Source organism: Bos mutus, chromosome 1, assembly GCF_027580195.1.
Source record: "Bos mutus isolate GX-2022 chromosome 1, NWIPB_WYAK_1.1, whole genome shotgun sequence".
NCBI classification, from domain to species: Eukaryota; Metazoa; Chordata; class Mammalia; order Artiodactyla; family Bovidae; genus Bos; species Bos mutus.
Window position 1 is genome coordinate 75730554 of NC_091617.1, and position 23266 is coordinate 75753819.

The 23266-nt window shown below is 37.8% G+C and overlaps 1 protein-coding gene across 2 annotated transcripts in view; it reads right to left on the minus strand.

The window, feature by feature from the left end:
• The window catches only part of IL1RAP (interleukin 1 receptor accessory protein), a 144415-nt gene that overhangs the window by 50748 nt on the left and 70401 nt on the right, over window positions 1-23266 (minus strand). The window lies entirely within an intron of this gene.

The window sequence follows — 23266 nt, forward strand, 5'->3', positions numbered from 1 at the left end:
ATAAGAGCAAAGAGTTTGAAGATTTATGACTTGCAAAATGTTTTGTAAGTAAGTAATAAATCTCTAAATAAATAATAGATCTCTGGGAAATTTAACAAACTGATGTTTCTAAGACTCAACAAATTAGTACTGTTTACAACTGTAATGCTTCATTTAGAAACACCTTTTAAAATCCAATATACAAAAAAAGAACTGGAAAGACCAACATTTTGTTCACATTAAGACAAATTGATATTAAAATATTTTAATTAAACATATATCATAACGTTCTTTAAATATATTTTCACCCACACTGCAAAGTTGTAGAATTAGGTCATTTAGTTTACAGGACATTTTAACCACTGTTTTGTTTTTTTTTTTTCAGATAAGTAAGTCAGGTTGAATACATGCATCTAATTTCATCCCTTAATGAAACTTCACTAAAACTAATTTTTTGAGACATTATCCCAAGTAATAGCAATAATAAGAGAAAAGACAATAGCAATACCATAACGGACAAAATGGTGACCAGTTTGGCCCATTTAAATGAAAAGTCCTAAATGAGGAGAGGAAAGCTGGAGAACAAACCAATCTGCAAAGTAGAATGCAAAAAACATCAGGAGAAAGTGTCACTATCAAGATAAGTAATCACTACTACCTTAACACCCAATATTTCTGGGCTCTCTTCCTAGGCATATTGTAAGATTGTACTTTTATGTCCTTCTGAAATAAGAGGATGCCATGTGACTCACTTTGGCCAAAATGATGTACCAAGTGTCACATGTAGTGAGTGTTTTAAGAGCCAGAGTATGTTTCACTATGCTTCCTTTTCTTCTGCCTTAGCAAATATGAAAACATAGACATTGAGACTCCTTTAGCTTATTTCCCTTGATATAGATGGCGTATGGAAAAGCTTTACTATTTTAAGTCATAGAGAATTAGGATTGCTTATTACCAATATGAATCATCTATATTATCCTGGCAAATGCAACCACATACCTTAAAAATAAGCACATATATACAATAGTAAAATAAGGAGAAGTAGATGAAGAGTATGTCTAAAAGTGACATTTTTTGTTCCAAGCTCACCCTCCTGGCACTCAGTAACCTTTCTCACTGAGCTTCAAGGATTGGAACAGCCAGGAGAGTGTAAACAGACTTTACACTCCAGGCAGGAGAATGAATGAATCTTCTCTAGAAACCTGACTACTTTCAGAGGAAAGAATCTAACAATCTTACTAAGAGAGAATTTTTTTAAACGACTTATACAGCCATATCATTTAACATAAAAAGCTCAAGATTAACAAACCCCACATACACACTTAGAATTTCTAATCAGCTTCCTAATCACTTCTTAAATACGAACAGCCCTAGGAGACATCTGAAAAAAATCTCTACTATTAACAGTAACACCCAAAGAAACATTGTAAAAAAAATTTGATAAAACCAAAATTATTCAAGAAATCTTTGAAAACAAAACTATCATTAACATCCTCAGAGAGATAAGGAAACTTCTACATTCATCAAGCGAGAACAGGATGATACAACAAAGGAATATTCAGAGAAAAACAAAAATCTCATTAAAATTAAAAAGTGATTAAAGAGAGGTACATTTTAATAAATGGTTTATTTGGAAGTTGAAATTGAGAATTTTCTAAAGAGTAGAATACAAAGAAAAATAAAAAATAGACAAGAAAGTTAGAAGACTAGTCCAGGAGTCTTAAGATCTCCTTAATAGAATCCCCAAAAGAAAAAAAAAAAAAGGAGAAAACTCTCAATTAAATAATTCAAAGCAAAAACAAATCTCAGAACTAAAATACATAACCTTCTAAATTAAAAAGAGCTGTCAATTGCTCCAGTACTGTGGATGGAAACAGACTTGCACCACAAAAATATTTTTTAAAACCGAAAAAAGAAAAGATTATATAAACTACTGGCAAGTAAGAAAGAGGAAAAAAAATAGTCACATACTAGGAAGACTAGGAATCAGAATGGCTTTGCAACTTTTAAAAACAAGACTAGAAACTAGAAGATAATGACTCAATGCATCTTATGGAAATGTTTTATCAATCTTGAATCTTAAACCCAACTAACATTTTCAGACACATAAAGACTCAGTAATTTTTCTTCCTATACTATTTTTCAAGAAGCTTCTGGGGAATTTGTGTCCAGAAAAAAAAAGAGAGGAAAAACAACAGAGGCAAAAATGAGATCAAGGATTAGAAGGATCCAACTAAAGAGAGAGGGGAAGGGATTCCCAGGATAACAATGCAGAACATCCTAGGAAAGCAGCTATACATTAGGGTTTGATGGTAAATCGGTATAGATAGAAGGAAAATGGAGATCACCAACAAAGGAAAAAAACTGTAACTGATGGATTATCTGATTAGATTACCACAGTGAACAATTATGCTGAAGGGCAATTGAAAAGTATAAAAATATTTACCAAAAGATACTAATTAGGGATTTCTCTGGTGGTCCAGTGGTTAAGACTCCCTATTTTCATTGCAGGGGTTGCAAATTCAATCCCTGGTCAGAGAACTAAGATCCCACATGATGAACTAAGATCCCACATAATTTAAATTGATCCCATATCCTTTTTTAAATTGTTATTTTGGCTAGGGACTTTTGCTTTGTTTTGTTTTAATGTGGACCATTTTAAAAGTCTTTATTGAACTCGTTACAATCTTGTTCTATGTTTTGAATTTTTTGGCTGTGAGGCATGTGGGATCTTAGCCCCTACAACCAGGGACCCAACCCACACCCAGTGCATTGGAAAGCAAAGTCTTAACCACTGGACTGCCACAGAAATCCCAGCCCTAAGAAGTCTTTATGACCCTGAACAATAATTAATAATAGCAAGACAGATGATAAGTGACAGGTGGATTTTTTTTTTTTTGGTAAAGATAAGAGAATGCTAATTGTGAAAATGAAATGGAAAAAGAGAATCAAAACCAGAAGCATGTACTCAGGCAGACAAATTTAGAACAAAGTTTGAAATGAAATTTTGGTGTTCACCGGGGCAGACTGTGGCAGAGACTGGGTAAATGTTCATTAGTTCTGTTTTCTCTTCTTGGCCCGTATGAAACCTGCACATCCTTGGCAATTGGGTTGGGACCATGTGACTTGGTTCTGGCCAGTGAGGGACCGGAAATACTATACAACTTGAAATTCTCAGCATAATCTTTGGTGCTTTCTCTTTCCCTTCCATGGAGTCCTTGAATTTGCGAAAAGTGCAGCATGACAACATGGAAGGAGCCTGGATTCCTGCCATCAGTCAAAGCAGGGCTTCTCAGGAAAGCTTTGAAAGTTTCTCACTTTCAAAGAGTTAAGCCAAATCTCTATCAATTAAGGCACTGAGATGTAAGACACTAATTTGTTATAGCAAGTAGTATTGACTAATAAAGGAAGCCAGAATTTTTCTCTCATAATATAATAATAAATCAAGAGCAAACAGACTTATTTTTAAAACAACATGTTAAAGGCCCTTACATAGTAAAATTTAAACACAGGTTAACAAAAATGTCTGTTTTATTCACTGAATATCTTTTCAACCAAATTAAATGTAATACAGTGTCAAGGGGAAAAGCCATCTTATATCTGCAGTGTATCTCCCTTACAGAATATTTCATGGGTCAAATGAGTATATCTATAGAGTGAATCAGACTCCTTTACAATAGGGACCAAAAAACACACATATTAGTATTTGTAAGCATTAGTAAAAATGATATTAGTATTGAGTTTTTGGGGGGGGGCATTTACCCATTTGAAATTAGTTCTGAGAGTTCTTTAACTTTCCCTAGCCAGCCACCTGAGGGAACTTTGTCAGAGATTTTTAAATTATTCAATGAACAAATAAAAATAAAATCTATGACAATGGACAGGAGTGTCATGCAATACCAAATTAATTATACGATTCACTGCAGGCACCAGGCAAAGAAGATACTGGGGAAATGGCTGTTATGCAAATAGATGTACCTCTAATAACAGCAAAGGGAATTTAACGAATTACTGGCACAGAGAATTACTTTTTTGTTTAAAATGTCCCTTCTCACCCAGAGAACTCCATAGTGGAAGTCCTCTCTAAGCTGGCCCCTCTAAGCTGGGAGGACTATAAAGTCATCATTTCCCTCAGTCAAAGGATTTCTTACCGCTGGGGCTTGGTGGCACAGAGGACTAATGGGAAGGTGCAAAGCCAAGCCGCTGGAAAATCAACCCGCGCTCCTGACAGCAATTAGCATTTATATAGCAGGGTATACATTTTAACTAATTAATCTCACAACACCCTCTTGGGCTTTCATGCCCATTCCCACATTACATGCCAGGAAATGAAGACAGAAAGATTAATTGACTTACTTTTGCCTGAGTGGTAGCACAAATAAAAGCTGCCTGAACATAGCTCTGGGAGGCTTGTTGCAAAGCTGTGTTCACACATACAAAGCAAGATATTTCCCACAGGAAAGCTACTCATATATTTGTATTTATTAACTATTTACTGGAAGCCTGCTGTGTTGGGTGCTACAGTAAAGAGAATGTAAATTTAAGAAATCAAGAAGCTCAAGTATAGGAGGAAAAAAAGGAGGGGGAGGAGTTTTAAATATTGGAAGAACTAAGGTGGAATTAATGTCTATATGTAATTATTTGCCCTGTGCCACTTACTTACAACCTTGGACAAAATGCTTCCCCCTCAGATTCATGTGTCATATGCCTATTGTATAGTGCTGTATGGAAAGCTGAGGTCTAGAGACATGTAAAGAGCTCAGTATATATTAGCTGGATCTGCATGATAAACCTTAGTGGGTCTTTGTCCAGCAAGAGGTTAATAATGTTGGAAAGAGAAAGACATAGACACAAAATTAATTAAAAGAAAATACTTGGTAGAATGAATGAACCAACTGTTAAAACAGGCTTCTAAGCAGGACAGTAGTCATTATATTAGTATAGTATAGTAGTGTAGTGTAGTATAGTATCATATAGTGTAGTATGGTATAGTGTAGTATTGTATAGTAAAGTATAGTATAGTATAGTATATACATGGTGCAGGTAGAAATAACAATCCTGAGATTGAGTTTAGATGAGAACCAGGCCCTTTTAACATCCTATCTTAGAATGTGGCATAGATGAAGTCACCTTAAAAACTCCTATCAGCCCCTTCTAGTAGTCCTATGTCTGAGGGCAGAGACTCAGTCTAATGCAAGGCTGGTTTTACAACCATCTTGGTAATTTTGAATAGTTTTGTTTTTCTAGTAGTATACTTGGCTCCTCATGAAAATTACCCTGGTACTGTGACCCAGACCCACTCCAGTGTTCTTGCCTGGAGAATCCCAGGGACGGGGGAGCCTGGTGGGCCGCCGTCTATGGGGTCGCACAGAGTCGAACACGACTGAAACGACTTAGCAGCAGCAGCAGCAGCAACTGTGACCCAGAGAGAATCTAAAGTGTGAGCAAGCTGGTTAGGCTGGGAAGCAACACTAAATGAGTGACATGAAGACAAGAAGTAAATCAACAGACTAAGTGTGGGCAAGTCTCTGAGGTAAGATAGAGAAGTGTCAGACACAAAACCCTTAGCAGGAGCCCTGAGGGAGAAGACATGCACAGAGCATTAACATTGGGGTTAACAAACATGATTCAGAAGCAGACTTTAATACCCACTGACTGTATTAATTCAACTAAAAATAACTACTGAGCAACCCATCCTGCGTGTGTGTGTCACTTCAGTCATGCCTGACTCTTTGCGACCGTATGTACTGTATCCCATCAGGCTCCTCTGTCCATGGGATTCTCCAGGCAAGAATGCTGGAGTAGACTGCTATGCCCTCCTTCAGGGAATCTTCCTGAGCCAGAGATGGAACCTGAGTCTCTTATGTCTCCTGCATTGGCAGGCAGCTTCTTTACCACTAGCACCACCTAAGCCAAGTACTGAAGCAGGTGTTTAGAATTCATTGGTGAATTAAATAAAGGTCTCACAGAGTATACCTTCTTACATAAGGAGACTGACAATAAAAATGCTAAGTAAGAAAAGCATAGGGTACATTGGAAGGTAATAAGCCAATGAAACAAAGAAAAACACTGAATCTCATAAGAGGGATCAAGAATGAGGGAATGGGGGAGAGAAGAGAGTCATAAGTAGGAAATTTTTAAAAAGATAGGCAGGGTAAGTCATTCAACTATAATAAACCTCAGTTTCCACATCCAAAACATGAAGATTATAATAGTACAGAGTACTTAAGAAAAACAGAGTGAGGCGGGGATAAAAAGTACTATAGAAACTATAAAGCTCTATGCATGTACCCCTTGCAATTCATATGTAGACTGCCATTCTCTGCGTGACCTGTGGAAAATGATTCTTCTCTCCAGGTCTGTGGTAGAAACTGTTAAACATGTCTCATTTACCATGTTCCTGCATCCTTCTTTTTTTAGCATTTGGGAATTTCCACTTGGGTATACAGCCATTCAGAATAAAGGCTACATTTTCCAGCTTCAGTCTCACCTGGACAGAGTCAGGGGACTAAGTTCTGGCCAATGGAATATGTGTGAAATCATCATGTGGGAGATTTCAGAAAGTTGCCTTGAGAAACATTGACATACTGGATGTTTCCTGGGCTTTGCTACTACCCTACTTCTTCCATCTTGCTGCTGGAAACTTGAAAAGTGACAGCTGAAACTACCTTATTGACCATAAGAATAAAGGCCACACCCTGAAGATGGAGGAAGGTGAAAGTGAGAGGAGATGGGGCCGTGAATGAAGTATGGAGCAGCTTAATCAAACCTGAATATTCTACCTCTAGATTTTACATAAGAAATATCCTTTCTGCTAGAAGTGTGGTCCATGACCACTATCTCATTAGCACCCCTTGAGAATCTGTCAGAATTACAGACTTCCAGGCCCCACATATACTCACTATATCAGAATCTACAGTTTAACAAGATCCCTAGGTGATTTCTATGGAAGTATTAATTTATTTTGAATCTTCTTATTCACAGCTGATCATTATCCTAATTGATAACAATGTCCTATTTCATCTCTTATAATAAGTAGGTTGTTGAACTATTTCTGAGGTTGTATCCACCCTGTCAGTCTATGACTCCGATTAACATTTACATTTAAAAATATATTCTCTTTTGTTCCTCTGTGGAAAAAAATATTTAAACCATCCAGATATTTTTTTTAGCAGTGTCTTATTATAAACCACCAGTTTTCAGAAAATAAAATCTATAAACTACATTTCCTAGAGCATGATTTAAGTGAAAAAAAAATAGATGATTAAAACTTAGATAATTTTTATTCAGAGCAGAGCTACTCAAAGGTCTAGAAAATGTTGCTGAAATTTAATAGTTGTCAACTAAGCCATCACAAGGAGAGAGACAAGTTCCTGATGGGGGAGGAAAGCTGGAGAGGCTCTGAGCACCCATCAGACATCTCAGGATGCTTGTACTGTTCAATAATACTCAGCTAATAACTGGCAGATGGCTTTCCTGGACCAGATAATTAGACATACCTTACTCCCACTAAAGAAGGGAGTTTTCTTGATTGAAAAAAAAAAAAAAAAACTAGCTCCAAGAGGATAAGATTTGCCAGATAAGAAATTCAGAAAGTGTGTTGGGGGAGGGTAAAGATCTACAAGTTACAGCTTCAGTTTTGCAGTTTAGAGTTTGCTGCTAGAAAAAGTATTATTCCAGATAGTATATAACGCTTCCTTGACACACTGAGCACTTATCATTACACTGACCTAAAGGCTGCTATTTTATATCAATTAGAAGTGGTAGTCCTTACAATTAAAACAACAACAAAAAAGTAGAGAAAGTCATTACCAGGCAAAGAAGAAAATAAAGATAAGAGGTGAAAAAGGACAATGAAATCTCACAATTGGTTGAAAACAACAAAACCAGTGATGTTTAGATCTAAAACATACACCAAAGCAGGCGATACTCACAGTTACAAAATCAAACCATCTGAAGGATCACAGAGTTACGATCTTTCTTTGTCTGGCACCGGCACTCTAGGGTCTCTGAACAGTTTGGTTTTTATTCAATACCTGCCATGTGGCTGTTTTTCTCCCAGTCTGTGAACATGAGTGTCACTTTCTACAGAGCTCTCCTTGTGGCAGAGGACTTGAGAAAAAACCCTGGTGCTCTAGAAATGTTTACAGTTCTCAGGTCTAGAAGAGCTGCTGAAGGTCTCCAGGCTCACTCTTGGTCTCCATCAAGTCATCCCCCAACTGGTGTCTGGAGCACCAACAAAGAGACCCTTCATCATCATGAGTTAATGTCCAAGAAAGGCCCATAGCTGCCCTTCCTGCTGCTGCGTATAATAAGGAGAAATATGGAATAGCATTATCTAACAGCTGCCTAGAAAAGGCTCTGCTTCTCTCATCAAAGTGGCAGCAGGGGTGAGCAGACTAAAGAATGGATTGTGGGTGTGTTGCCTCTTTACCATGGTTCCATTATTTTCTTTAAAAAAAAATCACTGTAATGAGCATCCTCATGTGGCTGAAGGGAGTGATTTTCTTTGCAGGGCTGTTGTGACAATAAATAAACTGGCTTATGTCAAGTGTGACACAGTGCACTAGGGAAACTCTAAGCAGTCATTAGCTGGTTTTTATGTTTTTTCCCCAAGCAATTTTTTCTAATCCATGATTAAGATGTAAATATCCAATTACTATTCACATAAAATCAGCAGCCTTCGCTCTCTTTATTTTCATTATTACTCAATATTTGCTTGGCTCCTAGAGTTGTAGGGGATATAAAAAAAATGTAGCACAAAGCAAGGTCTTTGCTTTCAAATCTTCATTCAAGAAGTAGGCCCTCAGTATTGGAAGTAAAGGCATTTTGGACATCATCACAGAATCCCAAAACACATGGGTCTTAGATCTGGTTGTAGCCTTCTATTCCAGTAGATATCTGATAATACCCTCATTTCACAGATGAGGTGAATGAAGCTAAGAGAAGATAAAAGACATACCTGAGAGATGGGCTAATTATATATGATAGAGGTGGGGAGGGACCAAATAGATCTCATATCCTGACATGGCTTTCCCTGTAGAGCCTCTGCATGTCCTTTCTCAGTCATTTCTGACTCTGTGATACCATGGACTGTAGCCTGCCAGACTCCTCCATCCATGGCATTCTCCAGGCAAGAATACTGGAGTGGGTTGCCATTTCATTCTCCTGGGGATCTTTCTTACCCAGGGATTGAACTCAATCTCCTGCATTGGTAGGTGAATTATTTGCCACTGAGCCACCTGTGGAGTCTCTGGAGCCTGTCAATTCCAGTTTGAATCCTTATTCTGCTACATGCTAGCCATGGGGGCAAGTGCAAGTAAATATTCCTATGTGTCAAAGAAGGCTGGTTTTAAGACTAAACAGACAATCCTTTTTAATGCGTTCAACAGAGAGCTCTTCAGTAGTCCTCACTATTCTTAATATTATATTCCTCTCTTTCTTGATTCCAAACAGAGTATGGATAATTTCAAACTAAATATAGCCCGACAAATATTGTTAACATTTAACCTATGGGGACTCCCCTCTAACATGGTATTTGAGACTGTTAGACTACAAGGGAGTTTTTGAAACATCTAGAACAACCCTCCCATTTTATATATGAAGTAGCTAAGCCCAGAGAGCTAACTTGATGAATGACTCAGAGCTCACGGGCAAACATAGAAACTTTTTTTCAAGGCAAGTGTCATGTTCTTTCTACTCCATCATTCTGGTGAAATACAGATCTGTGCAAACATTCCCAGTTGGTATTAGCAATGTAAATAGTACAATAGCATATTCTCCTAGAAAACAGGTGGAAATGGGCAAGAAAGCCAATGCAGGAAGACTGAAACAGAAAAGAGTAATAGTGGAGCACAGGAGGGAACTCTACATGTGTTCTGCATAATAGAGCCACCCAATTCTCCCTCTCATTTTACAGGTGACATATGGGTCTTATCGTTGAGGCTGATATTAAAACAAGTGACAGCCCTGCCCATAGGTGTGGCACTTGGAAAGAAAGATTTCGTGCCCCAGCTTCCTCATGTGTAATAACACATGAAGCAAAATATGAAGCTAATGAAAGTTCCTACCTTGTGGACCAAATACAAGTTCCTGCCTCATGGAACTACTGACAGGGGTAAAAAAGATCACACAAGAAAATACCACATGCTTGGATGCCTAGTAACTTAACAAATTTTAGCTAAAATTATTATGTTGATTTTCACAGATGAGGGAAATAAAAACTGGAAAGATAGCAGGGAAAAGTACTACGTGCATTTGTTTCAAGCTTTTATTGTGTTTTACCAGAGTCCGGACAGAAAATTCAAAATTAAGAGTTGACTCTTAAAATGTAGAAAGCAGACTAAGCATAAACCTACTTCCTAATTAGCAATGATAGCCAAGCGATCACTTTTCCCTGTGATGGAAATGCAAAGCCCTCCATATACTCAAGTGGTCTCTATACCCTCCCTCCTTAAGTCTTGCATTCCAGTTGGAGGTTCAGGGAGGTGTGCTCAGTGCAAAGTACATCAGAGGCCTTCAATTTTTAATTAAAAGCTATATGATTCCCATGCCTCAAGATCGGCAATCATATTTTATAAACAATGACAAAGCTAAAGAAAAAAAAAAAAAGAGCATCTTGTGAGCTTTGCCAGCAATCTCCCCATAAATTCTCAGAAATTGCCTGGAGTAAAAGGGTGTTTGAGATCTTCATTACCTGCCAGAGGAAGAGACATGGGTTACAATCCTCCCAGTGCATTTAAGAGAGGCATCACCTATAAAATGCAAGTGCACTCTCATTCAATTTTAATAATGTGTCAAGCATGTAGATTTTTCTTGAAAGCTGGTAGTTACAGGCAGAAAACAAAACATTCTGAGAGAAAATCAGGTGAAGCAAGCAACAAAGCTGAGCATTAAGGGTCTGGGAAATGTCTAGGTGTGAATGATGACGGAGGGTACAGGAAGAATTCATAAGGTACAGGTTTCTGAGTGTCTGGGCTTCCAGTAGTTCCTCATCTAGAGAACAGTGTCAGCTTCCAAAAGGAGGAGCAGGGTCTTGGAAAGATAAATGCCAAGACTAAATCACGGTCTAAGTTTCTGAATGTTTAAGACACTTCTAACTCACGGTGCTTCTAAGAAAACGACTATGCATTGGAGCTAGAAGATTACAAATCATCCCGTTCCAGGACATGTTATACTGACTAGACTCTGGGACCAGAGGGCTGAAGGAATGCCTGAAAAAAGGACTGAGTTAGGAGCAGAGGCTGGATGGAATCGTCCAGATTCCTAGTTATCTGCCCCATGTCATGCATGACTTCTGCCTATAAAACCAATTACAAAAGATAATTTATACCACACTTCCATCAATTTTTGTTTTTCTTTACTCCTGGTGTATCAAAGTTTGAACTTTTATGCTTAAATTTATGCTCAGCTACTTGACTCACTATAGGGTTTAGAACATTTGTCTCATATATTCATTGCCAAAGAGAAAGCAGAAAACACAAACCAACTTTTCTGAAATCCAGAGCTCTTGAAACATAGGAAGCAAAACAGAAGAACAAACTTTTAATATAGGAAGCAAAAGCAAACACTCTGAAGAAACCAAATGCAGAAGTTTTTAGCTAATAACCCTATTATCAGCCCTCTTTCACACAGTACACACATTTTCCATTGACACTCATGAAGGGTTATATGCCAATGTTCTGCCACTGAATAAAAGCAAATAATTATGATAAAGAAGAAAAATGAAAAGAGAAATAGGTGCTAGATCAAGAAAAGGGTCTGCAGTCATACCAAGAAGGCTTTTGGGAGCACACAACTTTGACTGTCATTGTATATATCTCTGTTTCGTGTATCTGTGTGTTCACTCAAGGTATATATCTCAAGGCAAAACTATTAAGACCAGGACACTCTTCTCTGGGTAATTTCCACCTCTCAATGCTGTGGCTCCCGGCCTTGTGGAGAAAGTGACAACAGAGGTGGTGGATTAGAAACTCTGTAATGACCTATATGGCAAAAGAATTTTAAAAAGAGTTCAGTTCAGTTCAGTTGCTCAGTCATGTCTGACTCTGCAACCCCATGGACTGCAGCATCCCAGGCTTCCCTGTCCATCACCAGCTACTGGAGATTACTCAAACTCATGTCCATCAAGTCAGTGATGTCATCCAACTATCTCATCCTCTGTTGTCCCCTTCTCCTCCTGCCTTCAATCTTTCCCAGCATCTGGGTCTTTTCAAATGAGTCAGTTCTTCACATCAGGTGGCCAAAGTATTGGAGTTTTGGCTTCACCATCAATCCTTCCAATGAATAATCAGGACTGATTTCTTTACGATTGACTGGTTTGATCTCCTTGCAGTCCAAGGGACTCTCAAGAGTCTTCTCCAACACCACAGTTCAAAAGCATCAATTATCTGGTGTTCAGCTTTCTTTATAGTCCAACTCTCACATCCATACATGACCACTGGAAAAACCATAGCTTTGACTAGATGGACCTTTGTTGGCAAAGTAATGAATGTCTCTGCTTTTCAATATGGTGTCTAGGTTTGTCATAGCTTTTCTTTCAAGGAGCAAGAGTCTTTTAATTTCAATGCTGCAGTCACCATCTGCAGTGATTTTGGAGCCCCCAAAAATAAAGTCTCTTACTGTTTCCATTGTTTCCCCATCTATTTGTCATGAAATGATGGGAGCAGATGCCACGATCTTAGTTTTCCAAATGTTGAGTTTTAAGTCAACTTTTTCACCCTCCTCTTTCACTTTCATCAAGAGGCTCTTTAGTTCTTCTTCACTTTCTGCCATAAGGGTGATGTCATCTGCATTTCTGAGGTTATTGATAACTCTCCTGGCAATCTTGATTCCAGCTTGTGCTTCATCCAGCCCACCATTTTGCATGATGTACTCTGAATATAAGTTAAATAAGCAGGGTGACAATATACAGCCTTGACATACTCCTTTCCTGATTTGGAACCAGTCTGTTGTTCTATATCCAGTTCTAACTGTTGCTTCTTAACCTGCATACAGATTTCTCAGGAGGCAGGTAAGGTCCCATCTCTTGAAGAATTTTCCACAGTGTGTTGAGATCCACAAAGTCAAAGGCTTTGGCATAGTCAATAAAGCAGAAGCAGATGTTTTTCTGGAACTCTCTTGCCTTTTCGATGATCCAATAGATGTTGGCAATTTGATCTCTGATTCCCCTGCCTTTTCTAAATCCAGCTTGAACATGTGGAAGTTTACAGTCCATGTATTGTTGAAGCCTGGCTTGGAGGATTTTGAGCATTTTTTTGATAGCATCTGAGATGAGTGCAATTGTGTGGTAGTTTGAACATTCTTTGGCATTGCCTTTCTTTGGGATCTCCTGACTCCATGTTGCCCAACTCCATGTCTCCCGTGTCTCCTGCATTATAGGCAGATTTTTAACTGCTGAGCCACCAGGGAAGTCCCATAGTAAACTGCTGAGCCTTTTCTTTGACTATACAAATTCATTTTCAGACATATCTTTAAACTTCCTTGCCATTAAATATAGTTCCTGAGGTACATCTAATAGTATTCTTTATAGGGAATAACAATATAGGGTCAACAGATCTGATTTCTTGCACCAACTCTACCAGTGACAATACCATTACTATAATAATTACCACTATGGCCACCTAGTATTGAATATTTTCTATATGCCAAGTATTAAGTGCTTTACATTTATTATCTCTTTTAATTCTCACAACAACTCTTTCAGATGATTTTATTATTGTCCCCATTTAACAAGTGAGGAATGAGAGCCTTAGTAAGTCAAAGAGTACTTGCAGGATTACACGGTGTGAAATTAATTAAAAAAGGAGGCCCTCAGACTGAGGTGATTGTAATGTCTTGGAAGCCTACCTAAGCAATACAAAACCTAAGCCTGGGATACTTCAAGGTAAAGAAAGTCAAAATCTAAGGACAGTCACAAAGAGCCAACTGAGCTTTTTCATCTAATGCAACCATGTTAGCTATGGCCAAGCAAATAAATTCCTTGTCTTGCTGCCACCTCTTCTCTATAGAAGTCTTGCCCCTAGTTGCCCTCTGTGAAGTGCTCCTAACTACATCCAGTTTGGCACTGCCCAGTTTGAAGTGATTTTTGTTCAAATAAACTCTTAAAAACTTTAGTATGCCTGAATTTATCTTTTAACAATAGCAGGTAAGTGAGAGAAGAATTCTACCCCAGATCTGCCTCATTCCAGAGTCTAAAATTTAATCATGACTGTGGCCAAATAACTTCTCTTCTCTTGAATTTTGTTTTCTCATGGATACTACAAAGATGTAAAACCAGATGATCTCTAACTCTTTCCATCTCTGTAACGTGATGGGTTTATCGAGTGTTTTCTAGCTTGAATCTTAAAAATGTAAAATCAAGCCTGTTTTTCAGGGATATGGGTGGGAGTGGATGGGCACTTGTTAATAGAAAACTGACCAAACTGAGTAAGTCTCTTTACTGAGGAGAATAAAATCAGTGATTAGCAGTTTCCAGTGTCAGCAGGCACATGTCATAGCCAAGAGCAATGGGCGGATCACACCTGTCTGAATCAGAGTGTTATCATGTAGTCTTGTTTCCAGTGGACACTTCGAAGCTATCTTCATGCTCAACTTTCTCTCAAACACCCACTTTTAAAAAGCAGAGGAATCAGAAAAGTCAGCTCGTCCTCGAAGGCTGCTCCCTCGGGCATTGACTGCCTCTGTCTTATTAAGTATAGTCAGGCATGACTCAGCTCCTCCGTCAACTGTCTGGGAAGGAGAACATTTCATGCTGGTAGAAAATCACCTTAAGCAGAACAATGAAAGACATTTAAGGTACACAGTTAAAACTGGGTTGCTTATTACTCAAAATCAAATCGTCCTTTTCTTATTCTAGACAGTAAAGCATAATCACAGCCAGTAGGGATACAGACTGCATTTGCTTAGAACACATCGGATCATGCTGTCAGCTCCAGTTACCACTACCAGCCACTCAGACACCTCTTCTGTCTGGGTCGCAAAGCAAAGGGAACTGTGGGTTATGCCATGTCTTTCAATCAATAAACCCTCAGTGAGAACCTACTACATGCAATAGTTTCTAATTGACTCTTCTGGAGGCATAAAGACAAAGGGAAGATACAGTTTCTGCCCTCAAAGGTCTCACTATCTCAAGAAGGTAGACAGGCAAATAATTAATTTCAATGCAAAGCAAAATAAAGTAAATGCTAAAAAGAAAAAAGATGCACCATGTCATTAGAGGGCAGAAGGAGCTCTTAATTCCGACTGTAGGGGAGGGTGGAGAGTTCAATGAAGCCTTCACAGAAGAGACAGCATCTGATTTAAGCCTGAAAAATGAATAAAATGTGCACTGACAGACACAAAGGGAGGAGTCCAGGCAGGTGGAACATTGTAAGTAAAGGCATGACTAGTCTATAAATCAGCTGGGACTGGATTATAGGGTGTGGGATGATTTAGTTAAGCATAAGGGTGGGAGATTAGGTTTATACAGGGTAAGAAACTGACTTAGGAGTGACACATATTAATGATGACTATGGTAGAGATGAAGACTGGATTGGGAAATACGTTTGCTCCCTGGGGTTGTTCATGGCTCACACACATGTGTGCCTCCAGACATGTCAAGAATGGAATGCCTTTTGTTTTGTTTAGTCACTAAGTCATGTGCAACTCTTTGCAACCCCATGGCCTATAGCCTGCCAGGCTCCTTTGTCCATGGAGCTTCCCAAACAAGAATACTGGAGTGGGTTGCCATTCCCTTCTCCAGGGCATCTTCCCGATCTAGGGATCAAACCTGCATCTCCTGCATTGCAGGTGGATTCTTTACCACTGAGCCACCAGGGAAGTTATCCATTTGTTATTTCTGTGTTTACTTACACAACCACAAATGATGACAAAAGAAGCAATTACAGTAACCTGGGCTCAGGGATGGTGGACAATGAAGCTCTAGTCTCTTCTGAGGTGATCCTCTCACTCCACAATTGTTAGATTAGAGAACTATGATTTATCAAGATGAGAAAGACAAACTAGGATTTGTCAAGATGAGAAAGACATTGCCCAGTGCCTGTTCCTTTTCCACCCCAACCCCCAATATTATCTTCACTGATCATACATGAAGCAGCCACTTTACTATAATTTCTGGAACTTAATTATCCAAGACCTACATTGCTTCTCTCTTATGGAGTCTATGCTCAAAATATTTTAATAAACAGAAACTTCAATGAATAGCACTGCTCTGTAGTATAGCACACTATCTGTACATCCCCTATGGGACTCAGAATATCAGCCTATGGCTTACAGACCACTGAATATAGGGACTCTCTTTTCAACTACCAAAGTTTCCTTTTCACAGGACAACTGACCTTTTCAGCTTTACACCCCACATTGTGCCTGAACAAGCCAAGAAGTTCTGTAAACATGCAGAGTGAAAAGGAGAACAATGGTAGATTCAGTGACAGGCCGATAGGGCTTGAAGATAACTGGAAAAATTCAGGGTTAGCAAGATACAAGTTACAGATGAGAAAAAAATTTAAAAACATCCCACATCTGATAAAGAATGTAAACAGATATGTAAAGAGCTCTCAAAATTCAATGAGATAACAATTTAAAAAGGGATAAAACATTTCAACAGACATTTTATCAAAGAAACTATATAAAGAGAAAATAAACATATGAAAAAATGTCCCAAATCATTAGTCATTAGATAAATGCCAATTAGAAATCACAAAGGATACTACCACACACCCATTAGAATGGCTAATTTTTTTTAAAGGGGAAAATACTAATTGTTAATAAGGAATGGCATGGAAAAGTGTTATCAAGGATAACAAGTTTTAACAAGGATAAGCCGAACTCCCATTCATTGCTGATGCAAAAGCAAAATGAAGTACAACCACTTTAGAAAACAGCTTGACATTTTTCTATTAAGTTAAATATATACTTACAATATGATCTAGCAATATTAGTTCTAGGTATTTAACAAAGATAAATGAAAACTCATGTTCAAACAAAAGCCTATATACAGATGTTTATAGCAGACTTAATCATCATTGTCAAAATCTTGAAGCAGCCAAATGAACTTCAACTTGTTGATGAATAAACAAACTGTGGTGTTATCTTTACAATGTAATACATCTCAGCAATAAGGAATGACTTTCTGATATACTTGACAATGTGAACGTATCTCAAATGCATTATGCTAAGTGAAGGAAGCCCAGTTTCATATGATTCCACCTGTATAAAATTCTGGAAAAGGCAGAATTATAGAAACAGAAAAGAGATTGATGATTGTCTAGGGGCTTGGGGTGGGGGAAGGCATGAGAGAAATTTTGGAGGGTAATGGGACTTTTCTGTGTCTTAATTGTTGTGGTGGTTGTTACATGGCTGTATGTAGTTGCCAAAATTCATTTATTTCACACACCCAAAACTGAATTTTATTATGTAAATGAAATTAAAAATAAAATTTAAAAGGTCAAGAGTACCTATAAGAGAATAGAATATATTAATAAAAAGAGTGGATATATTTCATATGTACAACTGAATCACTCTGCTGTACACCTGAAAATAACACAACATATAAATCAACTATATTTCAATAATTTTTTTTTTAAATGGTTGGGTTGTTTAAAGTAAAAATTGATCCAGATAATTCCAGCCTCTTGATTAGAGATTTGGCTCTATCTGTAATGTCTGGCAGTGGGCAAGAGTTCAGTGACGGACCCACCCGGTAGGGCCTTTTCTTACCCATCTCCAAGTAGTCGAATCACAGGAATCCTAAAGACCTAACCTGGACACAACTCCTCTAGACACAACTAGCTACTCTCATTTTGAAGTCAATTCTCTCACTTCAAAACCACCATAGCAGTTTCTCTGGACCTCACTTATGACATCAACCAATGTAAAATTGTTATTTAAGATTATGATAGAGCCCCTACTAGACTGTGAACCCAATTGTGAGGGTTTAGATCCTTATCATGCAGCACAGTGTCCGCACACTGCGAAAACAGAGATCAAGAACTGCATAGAGATAAAAAGCTATGCTTTCTCAGAACTTCTTAATATGCATGGCATGCTCTCCCACCCAAAATAATTCATAGCTGAGGTAAAGAATGAACTGTTAGGCATTTCCTACATCTGTTCATTCATTCACTGAGTATTTGCTGAGCGCCTAATAAGTGCAAAGACTTCTGCTAGGCACTAAAGATACAATGGTAAATAAAACTGTGCCTGTCCCCATGGAGATTTCCTCTGAGAAAGGTGACAGGTATTAAATAACTAAATCACCATATATTTAAACAAGTAATTATACAATTAATAATTTAGTTGCATCTGAAAAAAAATAATTTAGTTGCTGTATGAATGGGTACCATAAAAAAAATGCAGGGTAATATGAAAAAGTATATGACAGGGATCTTAACTGAGCCTGAATGTTTGGAGGGAAGGGAAGGCTGTGTGCTGAAGACCTACCTGCCTTTTGAGCTGACGGGTGTAAAATGAAGGGGTGAGGGGTGACGTTTAGAGGAACGTGTGCCAAGCCTTAAGAAGAAAGGAAACATATCTGAAAGAATCTCAGGAAGCTTCATTGCCAGGATCAAGAAAGTAAAATACAACAAGATATAGGTAACAGGTATACACGAGAACACGCAGGGGCAATATGTAAGGAACAGAAAGTTTATATAAATAATAATAGGGAATACTTCCAGGATTTTCATCAGAGGAGAGGAGACACAGAGGAGATTCTCACTGGAGGAGATACAGGATTTAATTTGCCATTTTAAATAGATAGTGCTGGTTGTCATGTGAAGAATGGACTTCAGGGAGTCAGAGTGGAGAAACAACAGTCAGTGACAAAGCTACTGTAGAAAAGGCCAAGAATGAAATGGTATGTCTTGGACTGGAATGAGAGTTAAGATGAAGAGAAGTGGACAGAGCTGCATAAATGAACTGAGATAAACTGAAGAGAAGTGCGGAATAAGAAAGGCAACTCAGTTCAGAGGCTCTTGGACCTCAACCTTACAGTTCCAATTATGGGATCCCAGAGAGCTGGAATCAGAAGCAACCCAACAGTTTTACAGATGATGAAACACAGATTTAGAAAAGTTAAGGAATTTGCCCTAGGTCACCCAGGAAAGTAGCAACAGAGCTGAACCATAGTATCAAATCTTTTACATTTTTTGCCCTTTTTGTCATTTATACATTTTAGAGTTTTTAAATTCAATCACTTTCTTTATTCTTCATTTTTAAAGCAAACATAGTTACATACCATACATGGGTCATGGTGCATAACAGAAACCCCAAGACACTTAGACATAAAACACAGGAGACTGTAAGATAGAATTGAGATAAAAACAGGACCTATTTGTTCACCAGTTCAGTTCAGTTCAGTTCAATCGCTCAGTCATGTCTGACTCTTTGTAACCCCATGAACCACAGCACGCCAGGCCTCCCTGTCCATCACCAACTCCCAGAGTCCACCCAAATTCATGTTCATTGAGTCGGTGATGCCATCCAACCTCATCCTCTATTGTCCCCTTCTCCTCTGGCCCTCAATCTTTCCCAGCATCAGGATCTGTTCAAATGAGTCAGCTCTGCACATCAGGTGGCCAAAGTATTGGAGTTTCAGCTTCAACATCAATCCTTCCAATGAATACCCAGGACTGATTTCCTTTAGGATGGACTGGCTGGATCTCCTTGCAGTCCAAGGGACTCTCAAGAGTCTTCAACACCACAGTTCAAAAGCATCAATTCTGCGCTCAGCTTTCTTTATAGTCCAACTGTCACATCCATACATGACCACTGGAAAATTTGTTCACCACTGTATCCTAAAGCTTAGCAAATGCCAGGTTCATTAAATTGTCTTAATAAAACCCTTCTTAATGAATGGATACACTTGCTTTTGCCACTATATTGAAAAATACAATTGAAAAATAATACAAATTGCAAATAGTTTACAGTCATCAAAGCCAAAGTAAATGGCAGAGAATCATAGGACCATAGGCTTGTTTTCAAGCAACTGGTTTTGAAGAGTAGGCAACTACAGGCATTTTAATTTTTAGAAAATTTATAAATAAACAAATATCTGGAGCAAATGAAATTCTTTCTTGACAAGAGTTTACTTGCATTTGAAAATGTGGATTCTTATGGGTAAACACCCACCTTCAAGTGCAAAAATCTCAGTCCTACTCTCATAATATATGAAAGAAAATCAGTAGTGTTTACCCATATGCCAAGTGCATGGTGTCAGTTTTCAAGTTTATTCAAGTGAGTATCTGCTTACATACTTGCTTTTGCTAATTACAGGAAAACTTTGAAATGTATTATCTCACTGAATCTCCAGAACAACTCTGCAAGGTAGGTAGGGCCAATATGATCATCTTCATTTTATAAAGACAGAGAGTCACATGGAGACAAGATGTGACTTGAGTCCAGGATACTTTTTCTCTGCATTACATACTGTGAGTTATTCAGGACTTTTTCCGAACCCCCATAGCAATAAGATTTAAGTTTACTACACTAATAAAAAAGAAAATGCTCAAATGTTCCTCTCCTAGATCACAGATTAGGGGTGTGTGTCCGGGGAAGACCTCTGAATTGACTGTGATCTCTTCTTTTTTGATGCAATGTATTTTAAGGAACCATTCTAGAAAGTGCTATGGTATCTATCATATACAACCTGTAATTTATCTGCTACTGTATACTTCAAAAGGCATTTACAATAGAACAGTGATTTTCAAAAGTAGTTTGGAAGTCTTTCAAATCTTTACACATAGAGTTCCAATAAGTGAAAGTGAAAGTCACTCAGTTGTGCCCCTCTTTGTGACCTCATGAACTGTAGTTCTCCAGGCTTCTTTGTCCATGGGATCTCCCAGGCAAGAATACGGGGGTGGGTTGCCATTCCAGGGATCTTTCCAACCTAGGAATTAAACCCAGGTCTCCTGCATTGCAGAGTTCCCATATGACACAGCAATTCCACTTCTATGTATATACCCAAGAGAAATGGAAAAAACATGTACATACAAAACTTGTACATAAATGTTCACGTAGCATTATTCATAATAGAAAAGAATGAAAACAATCAAATACCCATCAATGATGGATGGATAAACAAGGGGACTATTCACCAATAGAAGTTAGCAAAATACTCATAAGATGCTGTAATATGGATGTACCTTGAAAACATTAAGTGAAAACATTATTCCAAGCCAGTCACAAAAAAACGTCATATGATTCCATTTATAGGAAATGTCCAGAAGAGATAAGTCTATGGCAAAAGGAAGTAGACTAATGGTGGTTTAGGAATGATGAAAAGGGGAAGAAGGGATGTGAACTGGCAGCTAATGAATAGAATTTCTATTTCAAGGGATGAATATGTTCTTAGATTTGGTGATGGCTGCTAACATAACGAGTTGCTACTGCTTTCAATACATGGAGTCTTCAGAAAGAAAATATGAAATAAACAATGTCCTCAGTAGTGAAAGGGTTAGAATTCCCTGGATATACCAGGAAAAAGGATAATAGGTTGGGAGTAAAACACAAGGGTTTGTGTTCTGGTTCCCTGGTTCATCTGTTTACTGTTTTATGACTATGGTTAAGTCGCCTAGTTTCTCTAAGTTTCTGTTTCCTTATCCGCAAAATAAGGATAATAATATAAATTATTGTTTTTCTGATGATCAAATAATACAAATATTTTAAAATTTCTTCCTTCATCTGTCAGCACTCCTTCATTTCTCTAACAATAAACATATACACTATTGGGCTTATAGAATGTGCCAGATACAGTTCATGTTACTAATATCATTATATCAACTGATCATTATAGTGGGTGAATACCATCATATAGTGTAAACAGATGTTGACTTCATTCTTTATTTCCAAAAATTTTTACTCCTTATTTATAACTATAAATATAAGATGATAATATACTGTTTATAATTCAAAATTATTTTTAAAGGGTAGAAACAAACTCAAACATATTTTTGCTTTCATAAAATAATCACTATTAAGATCTGGGTGCATTCTACCAAAGTTTTCTGGATCTGTGCACACATGTGCTTGCACACACATGCCCACAGTGGTGTATGGTAAACCAGCGATGGGGTTAGGACGGGGGCTGATTTGTAGCAATTATTATTTTCCCCTTAGCCAGTTTCAAACTACCAATGGTTTAACAGCTGGCTCACATAATTCCTGAAAATTGAATAAATAGCTCTCAAAAGCCCTGCAATCTAAATGTCAGCAAACAACTGCCACTGTTTTAAAGGTTTCAGACTTTGAAAACTTTATGCTGTATGGTACCTGTTTTTAAACAGAAATATCTATCATAAACTCATTTCCTTATCACTTCTCTGGTGGCTCAGTTGGTAAAGAATCCACCTGCAATGTGGGAGACCAAGGTTTGATCCCTGGGTGGGAAAGATCCCCTGGAGAAGGAAATGGCAATCCACTCCAGTATTCTTGCCTGGAAAATCCCATGGACAGAGGAGTCTGGCAGGCTACAGTCAACAAACGTAAAATTACTTTTAAAGACTCAACAGTATTCTCAGTTTTTTTTTAAATCCTCTATCAATGGATGATTATATTGCTTTTTGCAGCATTACCTATTTGAATAGAAGTGTGAAAAATAAAATTGTGGATACGTCTTTATGCATTTCTCTGATTATTTCCTCAGGATATATGTGTGCAAAGTTCATTAAAAGGTCAAAGGGAGGCACGTTTGTGTCTTTGAAACAGTCAAGGTGTCTTCCACAGAACCTATTCCAGGTACACTCCTACACACGGTACCAGAACACCACACCTGGGCATTAGATCACCATGTCCTGTCCAGCACTAGACAGGACTGTTCCCCTTAATTCTTGCTAATCTAATGGGTGGAAAGTGACATCTCATTGTTGGCTTAATTTGTATCTATCTTACTCATGAATTTGAGCTTCTTTTTAGGATGAACTTGTTTCTATCTTTTTGAACTGCCTGAACCTCTGGTTGAAAATCTTTTCTCATTTTTCGAAGAATATATTTTATATTGAATGGATTTCTTTTGTGTGCAAGAGTTCCTTGTGTTGTGATGGTGCTAACCACTCCCATATACCTATATTTTCCCAAGTTTTCATTTGTCCTTTAATTTATAATATTGTGATGCTCCACCAATGTTGTCAATCTTTATGTAATCAAACATATCAAATTTTCTTTAATGGCCCCATCCTTGATGATTGATATATCTAGAACGGCTTTTATTTCAACCTTGTGAAAATATTTGCATATATTTTCTTCTAGTACTTTTAGGGCTTAATTTATTTTTTAACATTTAAATATTTAT